This window comes from Ochotona curzoniae, unplaced genomic scaffold (assembly GCF_017591425.1).
Source record: "Ochotona curzoniae isolate NIBS_2020 unplaced genomic scaffold, NIBS_Ocur_1.0 contig_1274, whole genome shotgun sequence".
Taxonomy (NCBI): domain Eukaryota; kingdom Metazoa; phylum Chordata; class Mammalia; order Lagomorpha; family Ochotonidae; genus Ochotona; species Ochotona curzoniae.
Window position 1 is genome coordinate 26,175,687 of NW_024465023.1, and position 13,524 is coordinate 26,189,210.

At 46.8% G+C, this 13,524-nt stretch overlaps 1 protein-coding gene across 1 annotated transcript in view; it reads left to right on the forward strand.

Moving 5' to 3' along the window:
- Positions 1-2,395: 2,395 nt before the first annotated feature.
- KLHL15 (kelch like family member 15) overlaps positions 2,396-13,524 on the forward strand; it is a 34,333-nt gene continuing 23,204 nt past the window's right edge. The window contains exon 1 of the mRNA XM_041000214.1: positions 2,396-2,719. The gene's annotated coding sequence lies outside the window, so the exon portion shown is untranslated. The remainder of the gene's footprint in view (positions 2,720-13,524) is intronic.

The following is a 13,524-nucleotide window of genomic DNA, read 5'->3' on the forward strand; positions in this document are numbered from 1 at the left end:
TAAGCAGGGAGCTGGATTAGAAGTGGAGCAGCAGGGACTTAAAGCAGTGCCCATAAGGGATGTTAGTACTGCTGGCAGAAGCTTACCTAACAATGTAACGACTCCAGCCCCAGGGATCCAAGTTCTTGAGTCATCCTCTGCTGCCTCCCAGGGTGTGCATTTGCAGGAACTGGAAGTAGAAGAAGCAGGGCTGAAATCAGGCACATCCATATGGGCTAGAGGATAGGCCTCCCAAGCAGCAATTTCACCTTGGAGCCAAACACTCACCCTGAAATCCACACTTTAGGCTCTCAAGAAGTGATGTATGCAACTTTCAATGTTCAAAAGTTGAATGTCTCCAATTGTTATTTTTTGGCTTCACATTTCGTTGTTTAGGGTGGGTGTTTGGCTTAGCAGTTAAGTTGCTGGTCGGAGCAAGCAATTTATATCTGGATGCCTGGATCCAGGCTCCTGTGTGGCTGCTGCCCCCAGCTTCCTGCTAACACAGGCGTTGGGCAGGGGACGGGACTCCTGACCTGGACTGACTTTGCAGTTCTGGTATTCAGTCTCCCAGCCTTTGCTGGCTACCAGCTGCCGGGGAGTGAACCAGCAGGTGGGAGCTTTCTCTCTGCTTCTATAATTCTATTTTTTCTCTTTTTTTTAGAAATCCTATAGTAATTTGTCATGCAGTAATATATAAAAATACAGCAAGCATGGGTTTGAACATAATAAACGTGTTAAAGATAATTAAAACAATAAAAGGATAATAAAAATGTATTAAAGGATCTTTTGGAAAAGATGGAAAGCATCTTTAACAGCTTGGGCATTTCAGTGGCTTACAGTTTTTTAAGCTTATTTTGTAATTTTAATTGTTAAAGTGAAGCCTATTTCCAAAAGATTAAGGTGATCTTCGATTTTCCCCATGAAGTAGTAGTGTACTTCAGTGTTTGCTAGTTTGGTCTCCTGGGAAACTGCATGGACAAGTTTGCTAGAAAGAGATAATGCCCGCTTTTAGCTCCCTATGTCAGGGATCATTCATAGGTATATTAACCTAGAGAGAAAATGGCAATGGCGGAGGTGGTAAGAGAGTGGGAGAATGACCTCAATTTGGGATCAGAAACGGCAATGGATGACGTAATTTGGGGTCAGTGGTAGAACCACTGTTCTGCAGCAGTGTTTTTATCATGTACATTTTTGCCATGTCTATTTCATAGTAATAAATGTGCACAGTCGTCCTACAGTGTAGTTTTATGTCCTCAAATAAATATTTTAAAAGCATTAGCTAGAATTGTACAGATGACCTATTTAAAACGAAAACCCAAAAAAGCAATGCTCTCTAAATATTAGTCCTTGCTTATTTTGACGCAAATAGAGGCAGCTTTGTTAGATCCAGTATTTTTCTGTGTGGTGCCACATGCCATTTTCTATGAATTTTCCCACCTCTGGGAAATATATTTCTGAACTGTGTAACTGAGCAATAAGCTAAGTGGAAGAGTGACGCAATAAGTCATTGCAAGTTGCCTGGCAAAATGATGTCATTTGGCACAGGTCTGGTCACTTTTATAACAGGTAGATAAGGCAAAGCTCCCTGCATGATGCCCTCCCCCATTCGCCTATCCCTATGGTGTGCACTATGCAAAAATGCATTTCCCAAGCCTCCGAATCCCCCAACTTGTCGACGGTGGGCGCACCGCGGGGGCTGCAGGCCCACCGCTCCAGCGGGGAGAAGAACCGCTGGGGGGGCGGGGAATGAGCACAAGCGAGCGTCCGTAGCTCCGACGACAGTGCCGCTGAGGAACCTGCGTCGGGCCCAGCCCGCAGCGCCACACTTGCCCTTTTCCTCGCAGAGGTCCCGCTGGACTCGGGGCGCCACGGGCGTGGGACAGCCCTCCCCCCATCCAGTTCCCACACCCGCTCCCGCTCCCGTGGCGCCGGAAGTGACGCGCACTGGCCTGAAAGATGGCGGCATTGGCGCTCGACCAGGGGGAAGGTAAACACTCGCCAGGCCGCGCGCTGGCCCCCTCGGGGCGCCAGCAGGGGCCGAGGGGGGCCTCCGGAGCCTGCTCTCCACCCCCTGGCTTGGCACCTCCCGCCCTGTCGCCCGGCGTGGCGGGCTGGAGCGTCCCTACGACGGCGCGCGGCGGGGGGAGGCCCCCCTGTCGCCCAGCCCCGCCTCCCTGGGCGGGCCCCGGGCGGCTCCCCCGGCCCGCAGGGGGCGCGAGGCCCGGAGCGGCCCCTGGCTTGTGGCCCCGCAAGCTCCGCCCACTGCCCGCCCCTTTCCCGCCTTCCTCCACCCCCGGCGTGGGTGATCCCGAGGCTCGGCGCGCTTCGGGGTGGAAGCTCGGAGACGCCGTCGTCGACACGGCCGCCGCCGGTGCTTCTGCAGCTGCCCAGTGCCCCCTCAGCCCCTTCCCCCGCCCGCGGGCCCTGGTCTGCCCTCCTGCCGAGCCCCGCCGGGTGCTCCGAGCCCCCCTCCCCGACGCCGCGGCGCCTCGCGCCTCGCCCGACTGTCTGGACTCGAGACTCAGAGCTGTCTTCTTTCCCAGGACCGATTCCGAGGGGGCCGCGGGCGAGGAGACTCGCCCCCCGCCGGAGCGCTCCGGCCCGGCCCGCGAGCGGTTCCTTGTAGAAGAGCCTGCCGAGTGCCGTCCCGGCGCCCGCCCACCAACCGGCCCGTCGGCCCGCGGCTTCCTGATGCAGACTGCCGTCCACTAGAGGTTGGACAGGACCCCCGAGGTGCGTAGCCGCCCCTGGCCGCCCGGTCTGCGGAGCCCGGGCTTCGCCCGCGGCCCCGAGCTAGGCACCTATTCCGCGGCCCTTTACACAGACCTGAGTCAAACATTTGGTAGACGCCGGGACCTAATTTGTCTTTGAGTTTACTTAAATTGTTTGCAATCTAATTTTTTTCGGGAGTGGGGGGAGGAAGGAAAGGAAGAAGCATAATTCAGCCATTTTTTGCAGCACACAGCTGCAGGTACCATGATTATTTCTTCCCTAACCCGTTCTTTCCCTTTAAAAATTATATTTATGCCTGAAATAGAACTATGCGAAATGCGAGGCATAAAATGTGCAGTCGGAAGGTCTGGGTTCGGCTGGGTGACTGAGAAAATCGCGTAGCGAGCTTCGGTTTCTTATCTATGGAATCTAGTCAGTAATACCCACATCACAGGGCTACTGAAGACTATATGAGGTCATATATGTGGAAACAGTCTATAGCTGGCAAGTGTAAAAAATGCAAGGCCGTTTTTAAAGTAACCTTTCTCAGGGAGGTTAATGTGATAGTGCCTAACTGTTGCTGTCTCTTTATTTCTGCATTATTATTGTGAGCATAAGCAGATAAGTATGGCATAGCAGCATTGGTGGCAGCTGACAGATATGTAATAGTCGCGTTGCTTGGCCTTCCTCCTACGAAATGCTAACTGCTTATTTAAATAACGGTATTCTTTAATTCAAATTTCGTGTTACTGCAGGGCTTTGCTGTCCACCTTTTGGAGGCTGCCTAGGCCCCCTCTCTTACTCAGAATATTTATTTAACACCTTACATTTGTTGATTATTTTCAGTTTTCTGATTTTGTTCTCTTTTTCTTAATATAAGTTGTAATTTAGGAAATGCTTGTAAGCTGTATTATGCCCTGATTTGCATGTCTTTTTTTTTTTTATATCTAGGGACCAGGATGCCTGAATACTTATACTAATTCTAAAATTGTTTTTGAAGACCTTATTAGTGCATACATATTTCTGTTAGTAGGTCTAGACAATTTCTACTTTTTGGCACTTAAAGTAGTATTTATGTAATGTTATTCTCATTTTTAGTCAACACTTAGTAGGTGCTTAGAGTCACGGTTTAGCAGCGGTAAGAGGTGGTAATCTGTACTCTATACTGGTGAATTTGGGGAAAAAATAGCATGGTAAACATCTGTGGTTTTAAAATGGAATTTATTATCCAGAATTCAAATGTGTAATGGAGCAGTATTGAATCATTCATACTTGGCACATTGAAAATATATGGTTTGATTTAAAAAATTGGTTCTCAAAATGTGAAAAAAGAGCATTTTGGGGTGGGATGTTATTTTTAGCTAACAAATGCTTTTCTGGAGTGTTTGCTGTTTTGTTAAGTTATAATCCACCAGTCTAGTAACAGTTGCCTTTCAAAGTATGCTTTGCTGTTTCCGTCGAAAGGCAGGGTGATACAAAGTGGCCAGGATTGAAGCTGCTAAAAGGAAGAGCCTACTTTGATGAAAGTTCGTGCTTGTGGTGGTTCTGTCTATAGCCTGTCCTAAGGAAAATTTTGGGCAGTCCTGCTTCATTGGGAATTCCCGGTTTGACCTCTCTGCCTTGATTTGGGTTATCTGGGGGCAGCGTCTTGGAACCAGGGCTGGCTTGTGCAGAAGATCCACACACATCGCCTTCTGCGTGTTAAAGCTGGCATGGACCAAGGTAAAGGTGAATGGTGACAGTCATGCTCATAATCTTAAATTTTTGGATGTCTTTACTTTGAGTAGCGTAGTGTGTAACGGACAAGAGAGGCAGAAGGAAAAAACCTTTGGGTGTCAGTACCTCTGCCTCCCCGTTTGCCCGTCTGAGGCACAGGCCCTCCCAGTGATTAACTGGGGCCTTATCAGGCTTGGTCTTTCCACTTAAGATGTTTTCAGAATGAATAACATTGACTGTGAGGAGAATGAATCTTAAATCTGGGAATGTGTGCGTATTGGGTACTGAGTAGCCTATATGTTTCCTGTGAGTTGAAGGCTTCTCTGAATTGTAGTGTAGTGGCTAATGGGTAGGCTCCGAAGTCTGATGGACTCTGACTTCAGCACTCACCAGTGATCACAGCCTTGGACAACTTATTGACCCCTGAGGCTTGGGTTTTCTCCTTTTTGAGTCAGGAGCAATATAAAGAACATGGAGAATTGTGAGGATTAAATTTGTCCTTTCATATGGCAAGTATTTGCAAGTATTTGTTAAGGACTTAATGTGCCAGTGCTGGGAATAAAACACTGAATGAAAGAAATTGAAAAAAAAAATGTATTTGGTAGCCCATATCAACATCTGATAGCCTACAGAGAAAAATAAAGCAGCGAAGGAAGGTGGGGATTGCCTGGTGAGTGGGCCGGGTGGAGTTTTGCCATGTTAAAGAGGGTGGTTAGGGACTGGCTGCTTTGATGATAGCTGGAGGAAAGACTGGAGCAGGCAACCCTGTGGCTCTGGGGACAGCCTGAGCCAGGTGGAGGGGACCAGCCCTGGAGGCCTCAAGGTAGGTATGTGGCCGGTTTTCAAGGAACACAAGAGCAGAGTCAGAGGAGATAATTTGGATTGCGCTTTTAGAAACCACTGTAAAGGCTCTCCTAGTTCATCAAGGCTGTGGGTTTCAATTGTATTGCTGCTGGCCCACAAGTACAAGACTGGTTCAGAATTAGAAATCTTAACTTCGGAAAAGAAACTTTCAGAAACAACAAATATATTCTCAGGTCTCCATTACATTTTATCTGGCTGTATGATTGAGCCAATTGGAACAGATAGAACAATTATCTGTTATCTTTGATGACATCTTTTAATTTGGTTAATGATTCTGCATCATGAGCTTTAAGACTTGCAGAACATCTGTATATTAACCTCCCCAAGACTTGGTACAGTTGTGTAATTGTGGATAACTTACACGTGGGTATTACAGTCTTCGTGATCTCGTGGTAGAACCTAACTTAGAAGATTTGGGGTTTCATTCCCCAATACAGGCTTTTCCTAGAATTCTCTCTGGATCCATGAAGGCTAGGGAAGCTGTTTTCCATGACGTCACTCTTGGACTATTCCTACTTGTAGTGAGGACCAAGCAAAGGAGCATTCAATTAAAGTTGTTGGATGAAAAATATCCTCGAAGTCGGGTGCTTGTGCTTTCTTACACGGTTTCTTGTGTTCTAGGATGACTGCGTGCTGAACATAGCTGAGGAGTGAAGTAATGTGGATAATAGGTGCCAGCCTGGAGGCTGGAGGACCCCCCAGCCTTCCCAATAGCCTAAATGGTCCTTTGCAATTTGGTATGGAATTACAGAAATATTTTGATGGCAAGAAAGAATTCCCAGTATTAAATAAACTAACATTTAACTTATGCAGCCATTCCTCCCATATTAAACTGAGTTGTTTCTCAGCTTGAACATGTATCTGGGGGTAAAATGAGTGCTAATAGAACCAAAATTTGATCTGTTTTGAAAATGTTCTTTCCTTTAAGGTTGATACATGGAAAAGTTGGCAATTTTGAAATGGTTGTATATACAGTTTTTACTTCATCAGTTACAGACATGAAAAATGTTGTGATTCAGAAATTGTTTGAATCCCAAGTAAGCCACATGCTCTTTTTAATGTGCAAGTACATTTTCTGCATAGGCATCAGTTTTGGTAGGAGAAGAGATTGAGGATGAAAGTAGTATGATATCATACATACATATATGTGTATTTTACTGAGGATAACTATCATATATCAGCCATTACCAATGTGGCTTTTGCACTGAATAGATTCAGGTTTTGTATAAAGTTTCAAGTAGCTGTAGAAGGACTGAGGCACTAATAAATTTTTGCTTATGATATAAACATGGAGGCTAGTTAATTTTAAGGCATCTTTAATTGTCTAGAATTTTGCCTTCAAAGTAGAAGCATAGCCATCTAACTGAAAAAGAAGCATTTAATTTCTTTGCCTTTAATTTCCGGTCCAGTTTTAACCCATTGAGACTTCTTTCTTTACAGGTCACTATAGAGTTTGAACTGTTAGGATTTCTGGGATGTAAATAGCAGTAGTAGCATTGCAGACACAGGTAGGAAGAAACTGAGGGGCGTGTGTGTGTGAGAGGGAGAGAGAGACTTAACCTGTCATCACACCTTTGTGCGTCTCAAGCTCTGGACCCCTCTGTGTTGAGGCTGCTTGTGTGTGTGTGAGTGTGTGTGCGTGTGTGAGAGAGAGAGAGACTGACTGAGACTTGCCTGTCATCACACCTTTGGTGAGTCGCAAGCTCTCAGGTTCTCTGTTGTACTGAAGCTGGGCTGTGTTTGAGACTTGCCTGTCATGACACCTTTATGGATCTCAAGCTCTCAGGAACTCTATACTGTAGCTGGTGTGTGTGTGTGTGACACTTAGCTGCCTTCAGACCTTTGGTGGGTCTGAAGCTCTAAGAATCTCTTTGCATTGATGCTGACGTGTGTGTGACTCACCTGTCCTCACACCTGTGGTGGGTCTCGAGCTCTCAGGATCCCTGCACTGTTCAGAATTTTTGGACTTCCAAAGAGCTTTGGTTTGTGGGTTATGGTGACTTGTTTTTTTTGTCATAAAATAAATTGAAATTGGGAAATCTAACAGAACTCTTACTGTAATTTCTTTAAACACATAATCACGTGTTCGTTTCGACAGCACATATACTAAAAACATAATCACATTGCATGAAACCTAGGTCTTCCCCTCCCCTCAGTGAAAAATAGCTGTTTTCCAAAATTGTGAAGCGCTTGTTGATGAATGCTACTGGTTTGCTTTACTATTTGATTTACTCAAAGACAATGGACTTCTGATTGGTCTCTGCTTTAGGTCTATTGCCATGTTACACATTAAGTAGACCCTCCTGGAAGATTCGGAGAGAAAAGTATGAAAGCAAATAATTTTTTATTATTTTGAAAATAGGGCCTGGCGCAGTGGCCCAGTGGCTAAATCCTTGATTTGCATGGGCTGGGATTCCATATGTGTGCAGGCTTCTGTCCGGGTGCTCCACTTCCCATCCAGCTCCCTGCTTGTGCCCTGAGAAAGCAGCGGAGGACCGCCCAAAGCCATGGGACCCTGCACTCACGTGGGAGACCCGGAGGAAGCTCCTGGCTCCTGAGTTCGGATCAGCTCAGCTCTGGCCATTGTGGCCATTTGGGGAGTGAACCAGCGGACAGAAGATCTTTATATCTGTATCTCCTTTCTGTAAATCTGACTTTCCAATAAAAATAATTTTTTTGAAAATTATTTTTGGCTCTTGGAAGCCCTTTTCAAAAACTTGCACCCCAGTTGTCCCTAGACTGTAATTTGAGAATTGCAATTCTGATTTTTATGTATATAAATATGCTTTTTTATTTTCTAGTGCCAAGTTTATGAAGCATGACAGTTTTTAGTATTTGTTTCCCTGGTATTGTAGGTATGCCTTGTTATTTAGTCTAATTTAGGCTGGTTCCTGCTTTGAAACCCCCTTGAAAAAAACCTTAAACCATTTCGGATTCCGAAGGCTAACGAGTGTGACATATAGCCACACATACAGGTTTATAACTCACATGTTCCCTTAATTCTTCTCTGTTTCGAAAAGTGAGCACAGTTTCTGTACCTTAACCTTAGACATTTTGTATACTAGCAATTTTTTTTCCTGTAAGCTTCTTAATGAATTTTTTTTCTGTCATTGATGTGAGTTTTCTGTTACTTTTACAATTATTACTTAAGTTTCTTCTTTAATTGGTATACTTTATCTGGAGAATTTATAAGGTTTTGCATATTTTTCTTTTTGCAATCTTACAGTTGGCTTTTGCTCCTTATTTGGAAAATTTACTTCTGTGCCTGTTCTGTGTTCTAGTAGTTTTTGTTTTATTTTAGTGTCTCTGTCACTCTGCCTTTTTTTGTTGTTCTTGCTAGTATCCAGGGTATGGATGTAAACAGGTTGGTTCTGTTCAAGTGCAAAGTTTGCTTGTTTGGTGCCTTAAACATTTTTATATGTCCATGCTGCGCAGTAGAATACAATGCAGACCATTTTTTAAAAAAAAGATTTATTTTATTTTTATTGGAAAGGCAGATATACAGAGAGGAGAGACAGAGAGGAAGATCTTCCATCCTTCTGATGATTCACTCCCCAAGTGAGCGCAATGGCCGATGCTATGCCGATCCGAAGCCAGAAGCCTCTTTCAGGTCTCCCACGCGGGTGCAGGGTCCCAAAGCTTTGGGCCGTCCTCGACTGCTTTCCGAGGCCACAGGCAGGGAGCTGGAAGGGAAGCGGGGCTGCCGGGATTAGAACTGGCGCCCATATGGGATCCTGGGCGTGCAAGGTGAGGACTTTAACCACTGTACCACTGCGCCGGGGCCGAGGCCATTTTCTTATAGCCAAGAGAAGTGGACATTTTGCCCGCTACTTAGGTTTTTTTCTTTTTAAAAAAGATTTATTTTTATTATTTTTTTTTATTGGAAAGGCAGATATACAGAGAGGAGAGACAGAGAGGAAGATCTTCCGTCCGATGATTCACTCCCCAAGTGAGCACAATGGCCGATGCTATGCCGATCCAAAGCCAGGAGCCTCCTCCGGGTCTCCCACGCGGGTGCAGGGTCCCAAAGCTTTGGGCCGTCCTCGACTGCTTTCCCAGGCCACAGGCAGGGAGCTGGAAGGGAAGCGGGGCTGCTGGGATAGAACCGGTGCCCATATGGGATCCCGGGCGTGCAAGGCGAGGACCTTAACCACTTGTACCACCGTGCCGGGCCCCCGCTACTTAGGTTTTGAAGCTTGTGAGGTGTGCACCCCACATCCGAGTGCCTGATTCTTGTCTGGGTTGCTTTGCAGCTCAGCCTTCCTCTGCTGAAGCAGTTGGACCCACCCACCTACATGAGAGACCGGAATGGAGCCCCTGGGTGTAGCCTGCCTCAGGCCTCCTTTGCAAGTGGCTGGAAAGTCGTTAGTCTTACTCCCCCAGCCCCGTTTCTATGAAAGCAGCAGGCATTGTAGCTCTTGATGAGCATCCATGTCTGCTTAGTGTGGTTGTTGATTCCTGGCTACCCAGTCATATCCAGCTCCCTATTATTAATGGGCTAGGAAAGCAGTGGAAGATGGCCCAACTCTGGGCTCTCAAGACTCGGCTGAAGCTCTTGACTTCCTCCGGAAAGTGGTTGTGCCCTTTCTGGTTAGTGAATGTGTCCACAGACCCACCATCTGGAGGGTGATCTTGGCCCAGCCCCCAAGGGTGTGGCCATCTTGGGGTGAACGTGGTGCAGCCCCCACAAGCCCCGCCATCTTGATGTATGTTGTCCAGCCCCCACAGACGTGGCCATCTTGGGGGTGAACGTGGTGCAGCCCCCACAAGCCCCGCCATCTTGATGTATGTTGTCCAGCCCCCACAGAAGTGGCCATCTTGGGGGTGAACGTGGTGCAGCCTCCACAAGCCCCGCCATCTTGAGGATGTGTGTAGCCCAGCCCTCACAGGCATCACTATCTTGTGGGTGAATATTGTCCTGCCCCCAAAGGTGTGGCCATTTTGTGGGAGAATGTGGTCCAGCCCCCAGCAGGCTCCTCCATCTTGCGAGTGGTCTTGGCCCAGCCTACACAGGTGTGGCTAACTCGAGGGTGGTCTTAGTGCAGCCTGTTAAGGTGTTGCCATTTTGAGGGTGAGTGTGGTGTGGCTTTGGTGCAGTCCGGATTCGTGCTTGGTGCTGGAACATGGCGCTGGAGCAGGTGGGAATTGATGAAAGATGCGTGTCCCGCCTTCTGGAACTGTTTTTCCATTCAGAAGCTAAAACAGTAAGTCTTTAAAAAATACTTGTTTGAAATGCAGTGTGAAGGAGAAAGAGGGGAAGGATTCGTTCCACCTATTGGTTTATTCCCAACATAAATAAACCAACATGGCTGGACCAGGAGTTTCGGGCAGGTCTTCTGCGTGGATGAAGCAGCCTAGACGCATTAACAGGGAGGTGTATCATGATTTAAGAAGCACTTGTGGAGGGAGCAACCCTAGTCTGAGCTCCTAAACCTGCAGTGAACCCTAGGAAGTGTAGAGCAGTGTGAGGGATTCCTCATCCTTGTGGTTGCTGTGTGATACGAGCCATTAGTGAGAGTTGGTAAATAAAGCCATCACTGCTTGGTCTCTGATATGGTTGCTCTGGACTTGGTATTTAACTTATATTAATTGTTAATGACTCCTCAGTTCAGTAGGTTACTATTGTTTCTAATGCTAGAATTGAAGCCAGCTAACAAAGGTTCTCTGATTTACATAGGTGGTATTAGTAAGCAGTTTGGCTTCAAAGGTTTATATTCTTTCCAACTACTCTGTTTTATATTCCTTGCAAGTAAGATGGTAACCTTTTGTGTTCAGTTATATGACTCTGAGTAAAAAGTTAACAGGACTAGTGTGGTGGCCTGGCAAGCTAATGGCTTTCCTTAGTACTGGCATTTCATATGGTCACTGGTTCTTTGGATGTGATTGTGCCCAACCAGCTCCATGGGATAGCTATTTTCCAGTGCACATGGCCCGGCTGCTACAGGCGCTGCCATCTTGTGAGTGATCATGGCCTAAACCCTGGAAGTGCTGCCATCTTGTGATTGATCATGGCCCGGCTACTATAGGCGCCGCCATTTTGTGACTGAGCATACAACCCGTTCCCTGCATTCAGCGCCATCTTGTGGTTGATCATGGCCTAAATCCCGGCTGCCATTTTGTGATTAAACATGGCCCGGCTGCTACAGGTGCCGACATCTTGTGAGTAAGCGCACATCCTGGTCCCTGCGTGCACCGCCATCTTGTGGTTGATCATGGCCTAAACCCTGAATGCACTGCCATTTTGTGATTGATCATGGCCCGGCTGTTGCAGGTGCCGACATCTTGTGAGTAAGCGCACATCCTGGTCCCTGCGCTGCCGACATCTTGTGGGTGATCATGTTTTAAACCCCGGATGAACTGCCATCTTGTGATTGATCAAGGCCCAAACCCCGCATGCGCTGCCGACATCTTGTGAGCGATCATGGCCCAGCTCCCAGCAGGTGCCCCTTATCTTGTGAATGAGCACACAACCTGGTCCCTGCATGCACTGCTATCTTGTGATTGATTATGGCCTGGCTGCTACAGACGCTGCCATCTTGTGATTGATCATGATCCACTTCCTGCATGTGCTGCCATCTTGTGAATGCTTATGGCCCAGCTCCCAGCAGGTGCCCCCATCTTGAGGGTGATCATGGTGCAACTATTCCTATGGTTCAACTAATTTGGAGTGCACATGGCTCAGCCCCCAGGCCCCACAGGAGTGGCCATCTTGTGGGTGAACATGACCCAAGCCACACAGCTCGCCATTCTCTGGGTGAACACGGTAGAGTCCTCACAGAGCTTGGCTCAGTCCCCACAAGCCCCACCATTTTGTAGGTGATTGTGGTACAGGTCCCGACGTCTTATGGGCAATCATGGTCCAGTCAGTTCTATCTTCGAGCTGTTTTTAAGTGCACAGGGTCAGCCCCCACAGGTTCCCTCCATCTTAAAGATTTATTTTTTATTATTTTTGTATTGGAAAGGCGGATATACAGAGAGGAGAGACAGAGAGGAAGATCTTCTGTCTGATGATTCACTCCCCAAGTGAGCGCAACGGGCCGATACTATGCCGATCCAAAGCCAGGAGCCTCTTCCGGGTCTCCCACGCGGGTGCAGGGTCCCAAAGCTTTGGGCCGTCCTCGACTGCTTTCCCAGGCCACAGGCAGGGAACTGGAAGGGAAGCGGGGCTGCTGGGATAGAACCGGCGCCCATATGGGATCCTGGGCGTGCAAGGCGAGGACCTTTAACCACTTGTGCCACCGTGCCGGGCCCGGTTCCCTCCATCTTAAGGGTAAACATGCTGCTCCACTTCCCATTCAGCTCCTGGCTTATGGCCTGGGAAAGTAGTGGAGGATGGCCCAAAGCCTTGGGACCTTGCTCTCAACAGAGGAGAACTGGAAGAAGTTCCTGGCTTCAGATCTGCTCAGCTCTAGCCGTTGCTGCCATTTGGGGAATGAACCACCAGATGGAAGATATCTCTCTCTCTTCTAAGTAAAATGAACATATTTTAACAAAGTTCAGCTGTGACCATCAGTGTCTTAATGTGTCCACTTAAAATTGCCCCCAAATCGACAGACTTTATTGAGGGTGTGGCTTGGATGTGTTACTGTAGGAGGATAATTTTCTGAAGTCAGGTCAGGTTGGTTTATTATTTAACTCAAGTTAAAGGGTCAGGTTTGCTATTTTGGCTACCATAGCAACACATGAGGGAGCAATAAGTCCTAATGCTGTGGTATCCTTAGGAGATACGCATTATTACCAGTGCTTTATGCATCAACTCAGTCTTTGCAGCAATCTGTGAGGTAGAGTCTTTGAATATTATTTCCTTCATTTTACAGATGAGGACTTCAGAGCACAGAGAGGCCAAGTACCTTGGTCCAAAGTCACAGAGCTAATGAGAGCAAGGATTCAGATCTTAGCATCTCACTCCAAACCTGTACTCTTCCATCTACAGACTGTATCATGTTAGCCTGTCACTGACTATTTCATTGTTTTCTGCTTAAATGCATGCTTTCTATAAAAGAGTATGATACTAATGTTGCTCTTATGATACTAAGCAACTGCTTAGTGTTCCTGAAAAAGGTGCTGTACCTGTTGAGATGAAAAGGAAATTACTGCATCTGGCTCAGCTATTGCAGATGAGTTTCAGAAGTTCATTAGATCGGGTAAATTTTACAAATGAATTGCTCTAGACTTTGAAAGTTGGTTTAAGTTTATTTACTTGGCACATCCATGCAAGGATTATATATATTTTTAGAATCATAACAAATA